The sequence below is a fragment of the Marmota monax genome, unplaced genomic scaffold, assembly GCF_021218885.2.
Source record: "Marmota monax isolate L192 unplaced genomic scaffold, Marmota_monax_Labrador192_F-V1.1 WCK01_AAM20220418_F8-fsc00041, whole genome shotgun sequence".
Taxonomy (NCBI): Eukaryota; Metazoa; Chordata; class Mammalia; order Rodentia; family Sciuridae; genus Marmota; species Marmota monax.
In genome coordinates this window covers 16,087,375-16,100,590 of record NW_026695238.1, presented here as the reverse complement: position 1 = coordinate 16,100,590, position 13,216 = coordinate 16,087,375, and positions in this window count along the sequence as shown.

Here is a 13,216-nt window from a genome sequence, read left to right as displayed (position 1 = left end):
AGGAAGGGAGGGAGGGAGGGCGGGAGGAAGGAAGAGAGGGAGGGAGAGAGGGAGGGAAGGAGGGAGGAAGAGAGGGAGGGAGGGAGGGCGGAAGGAAGGAAGGGAGGGAGGGAGAGAGGGAGGGAGGAAGAGAGGGAGGGAGGAGGGAGGGAGGAAGAGAGGGAGGGAGGAAGAGAGGGAGGGAGGGAGGAAGGAAGGGAGGGAGGGAGAGAGGGAGGGAGGAAGGGAGGAAGGAAGGAAGGGAGGGAGGGAGAGAGGGAGGGAGGAAGAGAGGGAGGGAGGAGGGAGGGAGGAAGAGAGGGAGGGAGGAAGAGAGGGAGGGAGGGAGGAAGGAAGGGAGGGAGGGAGAGAGGGAGGGAGGAAGGAAGGAAGGAAGGAAGGAAGGGAGGGAGGGAGGAAGGAAGGAAGAGAGGGAGGGAGGGAGGAAGAGAGGGAGGGAGGAGGGAGGGAGAGAAGGGTTTGAAGACATGAGAGTCCGTGTTCCTAGTCACAGCACAGGTGAGTTGTCCATCATGTCCACACCACTGGAGCACAGGGAGGGTTTGGATGCAGCAAACACAGAGGCCAGAGAGCCAGACAGGGCAACAGGAGGCCAGGGGATGACTTGGCTAACACCTGCCTCTTTTGGTCAGTGTTTGGCGAGGAGAGTGGCTGGTGAATGACAGGACTCATTTGGTTCTGTCTGCATTTCTGAACATCACACAGGGAGGGGCTGCTGAACCCCTGGAATACAGCCACCCTGGCCCTGGTGTTGTTGGTGGCGTGGGCTGGGACGGTTTTCTGTTTGACTGTCATACACCGAGTCGTGTGTGGTAGAAGCTGAAGATTGAGCTGCATGATAGAAGACCCCAGGCCACAGCCAGGCTCTGTGGGTCACTCCTCCTCCCGCCCAGGAGAGAGGGCTCCATGGCAGAGCTGGCTTCCTAGGGGAGCAGATGGGTGGGGGTGGATAAGCAGACACAGGGGTCATGTCCTCTAGGAGGAGGCTCCGCTGTGAGTGAAGGGACAGGGTCAGGAGTGCAGCAGGCTCACCGACACATGGACAGAGTCCAGGACTAATTTATTTCCGGAAAACCCCCAAGTGGTCTGGGGCCTCTGGCCAGCTGGTCAGTGGGCTGCCCCTCACCTTCCAGAAATGAAGGCATTTTCAGGGTGCTGGGAGGACAGCCTGGCTCACAGCCACCCATACAGACCCAAGCTGATGCAATAGAGGCTCAGGCCTCTCCTGGGTCCTGACTCTGGGGCTGTTTCTGCCACAAGCCTGCTGCATAAAACAAAATAACAAAATAAGCCCCAAAGCCCCTCAGACCCAAGGCAAATTGCCCTGCATGAAATTTAAAGTTGAAAGGATGTTGGACCCATCGAAGGATGAATCAATGAGTGCCTTTATCCACGGCACTCTATTTCTTGTTCTGACATGGACGACATCACAGTCCTAAGAATGTGCTGCACTTTATCTGGCAGATTATTTCCAGCAATATGATGAATGGTGGTTTTGGTGGGATCCATGATTTCTGGGCCATGTGGCTGCGGGGAAGACCAGGGTCTGTGGGGACAGCAGGATGCTTATACACAGTGCCCCCAGGGTTCTGCCTCCACCCTGAAACTCCAAGCAAGGCTCTGGGCCTCTAGGTCATTTGGTCACCCATTAATGTGTGCAGAGTCCCCTGTGGAGCCCTGGGGACTCCGTGACCAATAAACTCAGCCCCACCCTTGAGGACTGCTCAGGATCAATCGGCAGAACGTGTTTTGACAGAAACAAGCAAAGGGATCACCCATCTCATATTCAGGGATTCTGGACGGCTCAGGAGAGACAGAAGTGAATACTGGGCTTGAGTTGGAAATGCGGTGTCCAGTCCAGCTCCCCCTCCTCAGGGATTCAGGCGGAGCAGCTGCTGCCCTGCGGTAGCTTCTCCTTGGGAAGCAGGCCCATGCCCTGTGTTAGGAGCAGAGTGCTCACCAGGGCCCTTCCTCTCTGGGCCTTGGACCAAGCAGTTGTGCCTTGACTCCCAGACTGTCCTGGGATCCTGGCCACTATGCAAACAGCCCAATGGTCTGTCCACTGGAACTCGGGAAGCCTCAAGGTCCACTGCCTTTGGAGAGGGCCCCAAGCTCAGTTACCCTTTGGAGACCCCACACCCCCTTATTCAGAATGTTCCTTATGCACACCACCCCAAACCATAGAAGTGTAAAAAATTCAACATAAATAGTTCTTGCTCACTCTTCTCTACAATGTTGAATTGGTACCTTTATTAAAATATCCCTTATGACCACCTTCCACCTTTACCATGGCCCTCGGGCTCCCTTGCTGGCACCCTGGGTGGTTTTAATTGGGTGATCAAGCTCCGCTGCCTCAGTGCACACCAAGGTCACCTGTGCTCCTCAGTTCCCCACTACAGCCTGAGTTGCCTTCAGACTTTGATGGTAGATCTGGAGCCAGAATATGATGTTTTTATCTATTTGCCATTTGTATTTATGTAGTCTAAAAAGGCACAAGTGCATTATCTAAAAATTTCAAAAACACAAAAAACATAAAATAAAAGGTATATATTTTAAATATATATATATATATATATATATATATATATCTATTCAGTTGTAGATGGGCATGCTACCTTTATTTTATTTGTTTATTTTATGTGGTGCTGAGGTTTGAACCCAGTGCCTCACACGTGCTAGGCGAGCGCTGCACCACTGAGCCCCAGCCCCAGCCCCGGGAAGTCTTTTGATGGGCAGCTAAACCTTGTCTGAACAAATCATGGATCAGCCAGTGGTTTCTGGAGAAGCCCTGCAGACTGTGTCCAGGCAAAGGTGCACAGTCACATGCTCTAGAAAGACACTTCCTCAGGGCACTTCCCAGTGCTGGACCAGGCCAGAGTGGGCTGTTTCCTGGGACCACAGTCTGGAGTGTGACAGAGCCACCCCTGCAGTGTCAGAGAAGAGTCCAAGCTCATGTTCTCACTGCTCTGTCTGCACACCGACGCTACCTGCCCCACGACCAGCAACATCACCGACCCTGTGCCCAAGCCAGGAGACAGTCCTGCCCCCAGCCCCTCCTCAGTCCTGCTCACACTCTCTTCCTCATCCACGATGCTAGTGACGCTTTGGTCTGGGCAGGTCTTTGCAGCAGGGCTGTCTTGTGCATTGTGGGGCACGGAGCAGCACCCGGCCTCCGTCCACTGCAGGCCAGTCGCCCCTCCTCCTGCTCGTGATGACCATAAAGGTCTCCAGGATTTGTCTAATTTGTCTTGGGGCTTACGTCACCCCTGAGCAGGAAGTTTCCAGTCTGGCCTCTCAACATGTCATTGACTATCTCCACTGTAAGCCATAGTTTCTAAAACTAATTCTGGACGGGACATCCTTCGCTTACTGTGTTTCACTAGGTCCTCACTGCCCGTGCGTCAGAGCAGGGGGACACTCACAGAGCCACCAGGGTCCTGTTTCATGAGGTGTCAGCCTCCCACCACCAGCGCCCTCTTGCCCAGGCTCCTCTGGTTTCAGCCCCCTGGTCTTGAGTTTTAGGTCTCTTAGTTCTCGCTCTGCCTCCACCTGCAAGCCTCCCCTGCCCCACTAACTACTTGACTGGTGAAAAGGAGAACGTGCCCCCCGTTTCCCCAGCATCGCCTTTGCTCCTGTACCCCTGCGTCCAGCGTCCTGCCTGTGACCGTCGGAGATGCCCCACCCCATCTGCTAGTCATGGGGGGAGAAGAAGTAGGCCCAGGGAGAAGGCAGGTTCTCCAAAGAAAGAGAAGTCATCAACTTAACCAAGAGTTCCCCAAGAAAAGGGTCGTTAGGTGGAGATCTTCCAGGTCAGAGGGTCTCTGTTCAGACTCAGCTTGAAGAAGAGAAACACTAATTTTGTCTGATTTATTAAGAAGGGAACAATCTTCAAAGTCACAGACTGACGAAGTCACCGGCAACCAATGGCAGGAGGTGGGTCCAGAAGAGGCGAGCAGGATACCTTGAGCAGGCTCTGGTCTCAGGGATGGGCTGCTGCTGTCAAACTCTGCCAGAGGAGCCTGGATCCTAATCGGAGCCAGTATGTCCAGACTTAACCGTTATTTTAAATATTCTTTTTCTCAAAAAATAATAATTGTTTGCCTGTAGAACTACATATCCATTGCCCCAAATTTGAGAATCACAAAAAATATAAAGAAAGTCTGACATAGTGGTGCATACCTGTAATTTCAGACTCAGGAGGCTGGGGGAGGAGGATCACAAGTTTGAAGCTAGCCTCAGCAACTTTGAGACAGGGGAGACTCTGGCTCAAAATAAAAGAGAAAAGGCTGGGGATGTAGCTCAATGGCAGAGCACTCCTGGGTGCGCAATACCCCAGAATGGGGGGTGATTCAACCACACTTTTAATTTCAACTCAGTGTTAATACTTGGCTCACACCTATTGTTGTTCAGTAGCCTGTTTTTGCACTTAAGCTTCATCTCAGCATTTCCCATTGCTATTTCCACGTCTTGAAAATGCAATTTTTATGAATGTGGTGCCCTGCCTTGGGGATGGCAATGCATCTCTTGCTGCATCAGAATTGCCGACAGAACTGAGAACTGTCAGCATTTGTAAGGAATCAAACTTTTCTTCCTGATCAAAACTGTTTAAGAAAGGGTTCCAAGTTTTGTTGCATTCTTTTGGGCCTCTTTAGTTTTGCTGGAATTTTAGTGACCCATTTCTTGTTTAATTGTAAACTTCATGACGCACCTAGACCATGTCATTGCTTGGCATTCCAGGAGTTCTTGTGCACTATTGAGTACTCATTCTTGAAACTGTTCCGTAGATTCCTAGAAAGAGGAGACACTCCCGTTTTGCTTTGAGACGCTGTGTTTGTTCACACCCTCTCCCCTCGTTAGCCATGTTTTGTATTATCCAAGTTTCTGCATTTCTCAAAATGTTCTATCCCCCTCACCAGCAAAGGAGAGCTTGTGTTGGCCTATCAAAATCTCCTATTGTAATTTTTTTTTTTGTAAATTTTCTTCTTAGATTTTTAACAGTATTTACTTTGAACATATTGGCCACTTTATTTGCCCATAAATATTTTGTGATTGTAATTTCATCATGATTACATCTTTCCCAATGGGAAATAATCTTTCCTGCTTATTTCTTCTTGTATATTACGTAGTCTGATTATGCCTTTTTAAAATCCTGCTTTATTTCATTAGTGTGCGATTAACTTCTCTTTGCCCACATTTTAAAAACAAATCTATTTTGTCCTTTTGTTTTGGTGAATCTCATCAGTAACACACACATTTTCTTTTTGATCCAGTCTGCTGTTTCTGACAAGAAGAAAACTCTTTTGCTTATTGTCTCAAAAAGTACCTTTTCTCTATCCTGTTTTCATGCTGTGGGTCTAATACAGGCTTGACTTTTCCCCTTGGCTTTATATCTTTTGCTCTATAGACTGTATTTCCTTTTCTTCCTATAATTTGGGAGCTATCTATGCTATTTTAATTGTAGTGATCTTATCTCTTAAGATACAAGATGCCATCTGTCTCTAACCTGACATTTCTCTATTGGCTTCCTGTCTGCTAAATGGCATCCCTGGGTTGTTCAGAGCCACGCTGGGGTAACACTCTGGGGCTGGGCTGCGGAAAGGCCCTGGGATCTCCTCACTGTCCACCCTATTGGTAACACTATTCTCTCCTCAAGTTCTTAGCTGGAGGGAAGGTCATGGGCCACATTGCTGGTGTTAATAGGATTCGGTCAGTATGGGGTTCCTCCTCATGATCAGGACTGTCCCATGACGTCACTCATAGCATCTTCAAAAACACGGATTAACAGGACTGCTGGTGGTCGGGGAGAAGGAAGTGGTCCTCCTCTCTGGATGCGGGTCCTGCCTTGCTGAGAGTTCCCTGTCCAGCTTCTCCAGGGCTTGCCGGGCTCCTCTGCAGTGGCCTGGCTTCCTCCTGCCGGACCTCAGGACTCTTTTGGAAACCACACTGTGCATCAATCAGCTAATGAAGTTCTCAGTCTGCCCTCATCCGCTCTGCCTTTGGCAGAAATCCCTCCAAGACAGTGGCCAAGCATTAATTGGTATTCTTAGCTTCTGGTGCAGTCGCGATTTCGCATGTATCTTCATGGGTGTTTTAATGGAAGGATGGGGAAGAGGAATCAGGCAGTCAGGCACCTACTGTGAGCTGCCACATCAGTCTGGGGGTCTGTGAGTTCTACTTGGAATGACAGAATGAGAACCAGGGTGCTTTCAACTTACTGAACGCTTACAGCTCTCATTTCAGTCCAGGGTTTCTCCTGGATAATGTGCTAAGGAGAAAGACCTAAGAAAGAACCACATTTCAAAAGCAGGAAAGAAAGGGGGGCCTCAGGGTCAAGGCCAACCTAGTTAGGAAGTAGTGCACTCCAGGCTTTGGGACTGTCAAATACACCCTAGTGTATTAAAAATTAGAAGATGCCTGTAACAGAAAAACTGCTCCAATTTTGTGCAGACCAACTCTCTTCTGCACTTGACTTTGAAACCTTTGCAGTGGGCCACCAGGAAATGTCCACCAGAACTGGTGTTCTTCTAGAAAACCATGTGGCCAGTGGCCAGAGTGGACACATAGCAGTCTGGGAGAGAAGGCAGCCCTGCCTTTCCAGCCCCTGCCCAAGTCCCCCCAAATCCCTGAGGTGGCATGGTGGCTACCTAAGGATGCAGAGCTTGCTGGTCTTCACTTAAGCCCAGTCTTAACCACCCACAAAACCAGTCCTCCCGATTCACAGTAAGGAGTGCATTTCAAAACTTCTTAGGAATTCAACCAGAAAGTTTTGATTTATATCTCATCTCTGTGCTTTAAATAAGACAGCAGCTGAAGATGTGTCTGATAATGTTACTTCATATCCAAGAACAATCCTTAGAGATGTATTTCATCATGAATGTGGCTGCATTGCAACAGTAAATGTTTCTGGTTTCACTTTTCAGATACTGAGTGTAATCAAATGGCCATGGTAACCAAGAAACTCAGAAACAAATACACATCCTGTCTCCAAAGTACTTTCTTAAAGTCATCTGGAAACACGAGGCTTCTCTTTTTGGGATAATCCTCAAATTTTTAAATCCTTAATTCTCCTCTGTTTCTTATTTCTTATGCTATTGAGAATCCTTTTAGAATTAAGTAGGATTCAGATTCTCTATTTTAAATTTATCTGACAGTATATCAGTCTGTTTTACATTACTATGACAAAATACTGAAGCAGGCTAACTTTATAAAGAAAAGAGATTTATTTAGTCTATTAGTCAACTTTTTGCCACTATAATATAATGCTTCAGATAATCAACTTATGAAGACAAAAGAATTGTTTTGTTCCATTGTTCTTCAGGTTCCAGTCCGTGATCAGTGAGCCTTATTTGTTCCTGTGGCAAGGCAGAATAGGTGGCAGATCAAAATGTCTCACGTCATGGCCAGAGAGCAAGTGAGAGAGGAAAGGGCTGGAAGTCTGCTATACCTTTGGCGGCACACCCCCAAAGACCTAAGAACTTCTCATCAGGTCCCAACCAGAGAGGGACTGGGGCCCACCATCCCTTCTCAAGGCAGGCCACCCGTGCCCCAGGGACTTCCCATTAGGCTCCACCTCTAAAGGTCCACCACCTCCCACCACCACCACAGTGAGGACCACGCCTCCAACACAGGGACCTCTGGGGGGACAGAGAACCCCTAAACCACAGCAGGCGTTTAAGGAGCAGTAGTGAAAACCAACTTGGTTCATAAAAGGAAACAGAGAAAATCTTCGCATTTCCCAGTGCGAAGAGTGAAAACACGTCCCTTATTATGAGAAAGCATGCATCAACAGCCATGTTGACAAAGAAAAATAATCCAGTAAATCTCTTTCCCAGTGCTGACGAAGGCTTTGGGCTCCACATCATAACGCTGATGTATTTTCACATCTGCAGCAATGGGCGGCTGGAGCCATGACAGTTTTCATTTTTTGAAGTTTTAAATAGTCCAGCTAAAGGCTCCGACAAAACCCATGTGTCCCTCCCTCAGCTTCAGCTGCAAAACTCACCACCACTCTCCTAACCCCGTTTCACTTTGTTCTAACTCACATTAAAAAAACAAAACAAAAAAACAACTTTTGAAGCAAATCTCAAGTATCATGTTTTTTAATGTAAATTTATCTGATAGGTAAGTGCTTTAAAAAAAGAACTACACCTACCGTGTCATTATAACATTTAAATAACTAACAATAATTTTATCTCATCTTGTACCTGTTCCATAATCAAATGTTCCCAATTTTCTCAAAACCCTTTTTTTAACAGCTGGTGTACTCCAGCTATAAATCAGCTAGGGAGAACTTGTTTGGGGAGATGTACACCATGACTTTCTACCATTTGAAACAAGAAGTGTGTAAGGATATAAAAATATTTTCCTTAAAAGAAACGTGTTAAGAATTTCACCTAATACATCATAAAATGTTTTTTCTTTTGTTCCAAATATTGATATTCAATAACAATCGAATACTGCCGAATTAGTCACAGTTTTCATTTTCAAGGTGTGAACAGAGTGCACACTGAATTTCACTCTGCTTCTGTCACTTATGTTACACCAAAATCCTCTCTGGGTTGATGGTCTTGAACATGATCAGTTTTAAACTAGCGCATGTTCTTTCACTTTTGTGGCATTTATTCGATACCTTGGAAGTGCTGAGGGGGATGCTGGCCAAGGGCGGCCATTTTTGCCTCCTGTTCCTTAACCTTGTATTTGACCTTGTTCACAGGCTGTGGAGGGAGGAGGAAGGCAGCAGGAAAGCAGGAGGTCTGAAACGTGGAGGACTGCCTGGATGCGTCTGTTTCCATCTCCTGGGTGCCGCATCTGCTCTGCAGGGCCAGCGCTGGCTGCGCACTCACCCCTCCCTGAGGCCAGCTGCAGCTACAGGTGAACAGGTGAACCCAAACCCCAGGGCGGCTCTGTGTATTCATAGTAAACCTGGAGAGCCAGTCCCCCATGCTGGCAGCTGAGATGTGCCACCCCCTGCTGCGCAGAGCCTAAGCCTCTGGCCCCCAAGTGCTGTGCGGGTGACGGGTGATGGGCGGGGCAAGCTCTGCAGGGTCTAGGACCTGGATGTCAAGCAGGTGTGCCATCTCACCATCAGGGTTTTGTCCCAGAAGGACCTGGTGCTCCATGACAGGGCTCACGGTGCACAGGAAACACGGCCACCCCAGGGCTCACTGTGGATTAGCGGCAGGAGACAAGGACTGCTGCCTGCCGGGGTCCCAGCCCCGGTGACAAAGACAGGGGTATTTAGCTCCTGTTATCTTTATTGTTATTCATAGGAAGTTTCAAGGAGATTTGGGGCCCATGTACTTGTTTTAAAAATTTTTTGGGGGGGGGTTTTCCTAGAGCATTTCTAAGGACAGACTGGATCTAAAGTTGAAGGGATTTTAGGAGAAAAAAAAAGATGGAGAAAGAGACTTATACTGCTTTTCAAAAGGATGAAGCTGACCACCACGACCACAAATGCAGATGTTTGGGGACAGAAACATTCAGTTTTGTCACGCTGAGGGTCTAAAATGAGACTCCTCAATTACCCCTCCATGATCCGCTTTCGACATTAAGAGACCTGACCACAGAGTCAATTAATGGACCCCTCTGAGAGGACCTGCGCAGCTGAAGCCCCCGGCGAGGGTGCAGACGTCCAGAGGCCAGGAGGTCATAGAGGGACAGTGCCACCCGGGGACGGCCGAAGCTCCTCGTCAACACCCGGGGTCAAGCCTGCGAGTGTGGCAGTGGCGGCTCAGCGCTGTGCACCTCCCGTCTCCCGTCTACCAAAGCCAGTCCACCCAGAACGCCTTGGAAGCCACCGGGTGGTGGCAGTTTTATTCCCAAAGCCACAGAACAGCTTTGCTCGCAGCGTCAGCACACTGAGGCCGGCACCGTGAGGACGTCTCCGGCAAGGGAGGCCCACTCCAGCCAGAGCGTGACTGGTGTTCGCTGGGTTCCGTGGCGCTGTGTCCCGGAGTCTGTGAGAAGACGCTGAGCTGACAGCTCTAGGGAGTGCGAAGTCAAGTGCTGGGGGTGAAATATGTTCCAGGCAGGAGCAGATGTTCCCAGAACAAATATTTCTGTGAAACGTTGTGCTACAAGAATCAACTGATAAAACAGCAGAGGCTATTTCAGTAGCTGGCATCATGGTGAGGCGAGCAAGGGGAAGGGGGGAGGAGGAGGGGGAGGGGGGAGGGAGATAGGAGATGAACCCAAGGAAGAGAGCCAGAGGGGGAACATTACTGGGCAGGGGAAAAGGACTCCGAAGCCTGCTTCAGCCCTGGCCTCTCAGAGCCCCGATGCCTCCACAAAGCTGAACACGGTGCTTCAAACCTGGCCCTCTCCATGACCACTGAAGCTTCCTGGCCTGGGACTTGGCAGAGTTTGGGGTGAGCAGTTGGGGGCGCCCAGACCTGGCATTCAAATCCAAGCATCTTTGAGAGGCCCTTAAGGTTCTGAAGGACAAAACACGTGTTTTTTTTTTTTTTTTAAGTCTTAAGACAAAGTAAATGTGGTGCCTTCTTACAGAGAGACGGGCTGTGAAACTCACCCTCAATAGCCCTCCTTGCTTCCACTCTGCCCGCCATCCTCCACTCCACCTGACCACGCTGCTGACCTCACACCTGCAGAATCGGCCACCCTGGGCCTGGGTTTATGGGAAGACACCTGACCACACCTCCCTTATCACGTTGGGATGAGATTAGAGTGAAGTCATTCCCCGTGATTTCTAGTGGGACCTGGAAGTCCACTGGCAACCCCTTGGGTTCTGGATTGTTCTCTGAGGGCTTCTTCTTGAAATGGACCTAACCTTTCAGTCAGAGCTGGTGGGTGTGGATCACCTTTGCAGCTTCCTCTTCTTCAGGAATTTTCCCTCCACAGGCACAAACCTCAGTCCAGTACCTCTGGGACCTTTCCTCCAAGTCCACTGCTCCTGTCCCTAGTCACTACCCAGGCTCCTTTCCCACCAAGATGACAGTAACTACCTCCCAGCGTTCTGACAGATCTTCCTGTTTAACTCAACACAACAAAACTTTTGCCCTTCTCAATCATGCAGATCGGGTCCTGCCAATGTTCTCATCTTTCCCCTGCCGTGTGTTCCCACCGAGCTGAAGGTAAGGGCAATGGATCTGTGTCCTCTCACTGGAACACACATCCTGAGCCACCACTCGTTGGACAGCCACGCTGCCTTCAGGTCTTAGCTCAAAGTCACCCGGCCAACCTGAGTAACACAGCCCGGCCTCCTGGCCCCTCTTCTCCTTTCTGCTCCTGGGCAGACCTCGTGGTCTTGGCTCATCCAGTTCCCCAAGGAGCTCTAAGGAGTAGGGACCTTGTATGCTCTGCTCACTGCTCTGGTCTCAGTACCCAGAATGATGCTGGTCACATGGCAGGCCCACAAAAATATTACTGAACATTGAATTAGATCAAGATGTTGGTAGTAAGTGGTGGATTCGCGATTTAAATCCAAGCAGTCTGATTTGGAGATCTTATTATTTGTCCTTCATGAATGTCCACGTATGAGGCAGCATGGTGTCCGAGATCTTGAAGTACAACTCAAAATGTCTTATGGAACCATCACACCAATAGGAGAAGCTATTAGCAGATCACAAGAGCACATCGGTAGTCAAACGTGAGTCTTGCAGTATTCTTCTTCCTCCTCCTCCTCCTCCTCCTCCTCTTCTTCTTCTTCTTGGTGATGCTGGGGTTGAACCCAGGGCCTTGTGCATCAAGGTAAGATTCTACCAGCCGAGCTACCTCCCCAACCCATTCCTTCTTGCAGTATTTGATGACAGCTTTACGTGCCACCAAAACACAACTCAGTCACATATCTCTGATGGCTTCAAAAGTCCCCAGATAGTGTTAGCTGGTAAAAGTTTTGAGAGAAACACAAGGCCATCTCTTATGTCTTAGAGGAGGAGACCGTTAAACCCAAGCAAGCAAATCAGCCATGAGAACCAAAGAAAAATGCTGTCTGCAGGTCCACAGTCCCATGCAAACACGGCGGAGATCTGTGGGTCTCAGTTTCCCGCTGGTGAAAGGGAAGAGTGGCTTTGCCCTTCCTCAGTCCAGACAGCCAGTGGGGCATAGGGAGCAAGTCACTGAAGAGTTCCTTGTGCAGAGAAGAGAATGGATGTGGGGGAAAGCCCGCCCACAGCCCCAGCCTAACGCAGGGGCTTCACGCCCAGTGTGCAATGTGCAGATCTCTCCTTGGCCTAACCATCGCCCTCTCTGACAAGGAAGAAGAGGATCACCAGTGGGGGTGCCAAGACTCCCACCAGTGGGCAGCTCTCAGGAAGCCCACAGACGCCAATGGAAGCATCCAGAAACTTAGTAGTAGATTGTGAATGCCTCACTCCTGAGAGGTTGGAGGGGGACTCCCTTGGAAGAACGAGTATCCTGATTACAGAGCGATGGCCCACCCCAAGGACCTCCCCATACAAAGAAGCAAACTGACAAAGAAAAATAAAGTTCTGCACCTGAGGGCATTAGAGTGATGAAGTAATGACTTTTGAAAAATAACTATTTGGGGGCTGGGGTTGTGGCTCAGAGGTGGAGCGCTGGCCTAGCATGGGTTTGATCCTCAGCACCACATAAATGTAAAATGAAGATATTGTGTCCACCTAAAACTTAAGAATAAATATTTAGGGGTTGGGATTGTGGCTCAGCGGTAGAGCGCTCGCCTAGCACGGGCGGGACCCAGGTTCGATCCTCAGCATCACATAAAAATAAAGGCATTGTGTTGTGTCCATCTACACCTAAAAAATAAATATTAAAAAATATTTTAAAAAATAAAATAACTATTTAGAAATATGAAAATAAGGAAAAAACACTTCTCCTAAGTAATAATTTGCAAAAAAAATTGATTTCTAAAATTCTACAAAATCCCGACCCCTTACCCCACCAATTTGTTTCACAGAGACTGTCCTGCAGAAACACTTGCCCCCACTCCAAGATGTGTGTCTTTGGAGACTTGTTTCCGCCTTGGTTACGATATTATAACACAAAAGCCTTGTGGGGATCCAGACAGGGGCCATGGGGGCATCCTTAAGTAAGCTGTGGAGATGTTAAAATAACTCAGTGACACTCGCACATGGGGAACTGAGTGTGAGTCCCATTAGAGGGGGGATCTTCGTCTTGCTGCAGGTGTGTTTATCCCAGGGACTTCGACAGGAAAGGGCACATAGTCATCCCCTAGTAAACACTGAGTAGGTCTTGGGGTCTCTGAAGCACACTGCTAGGT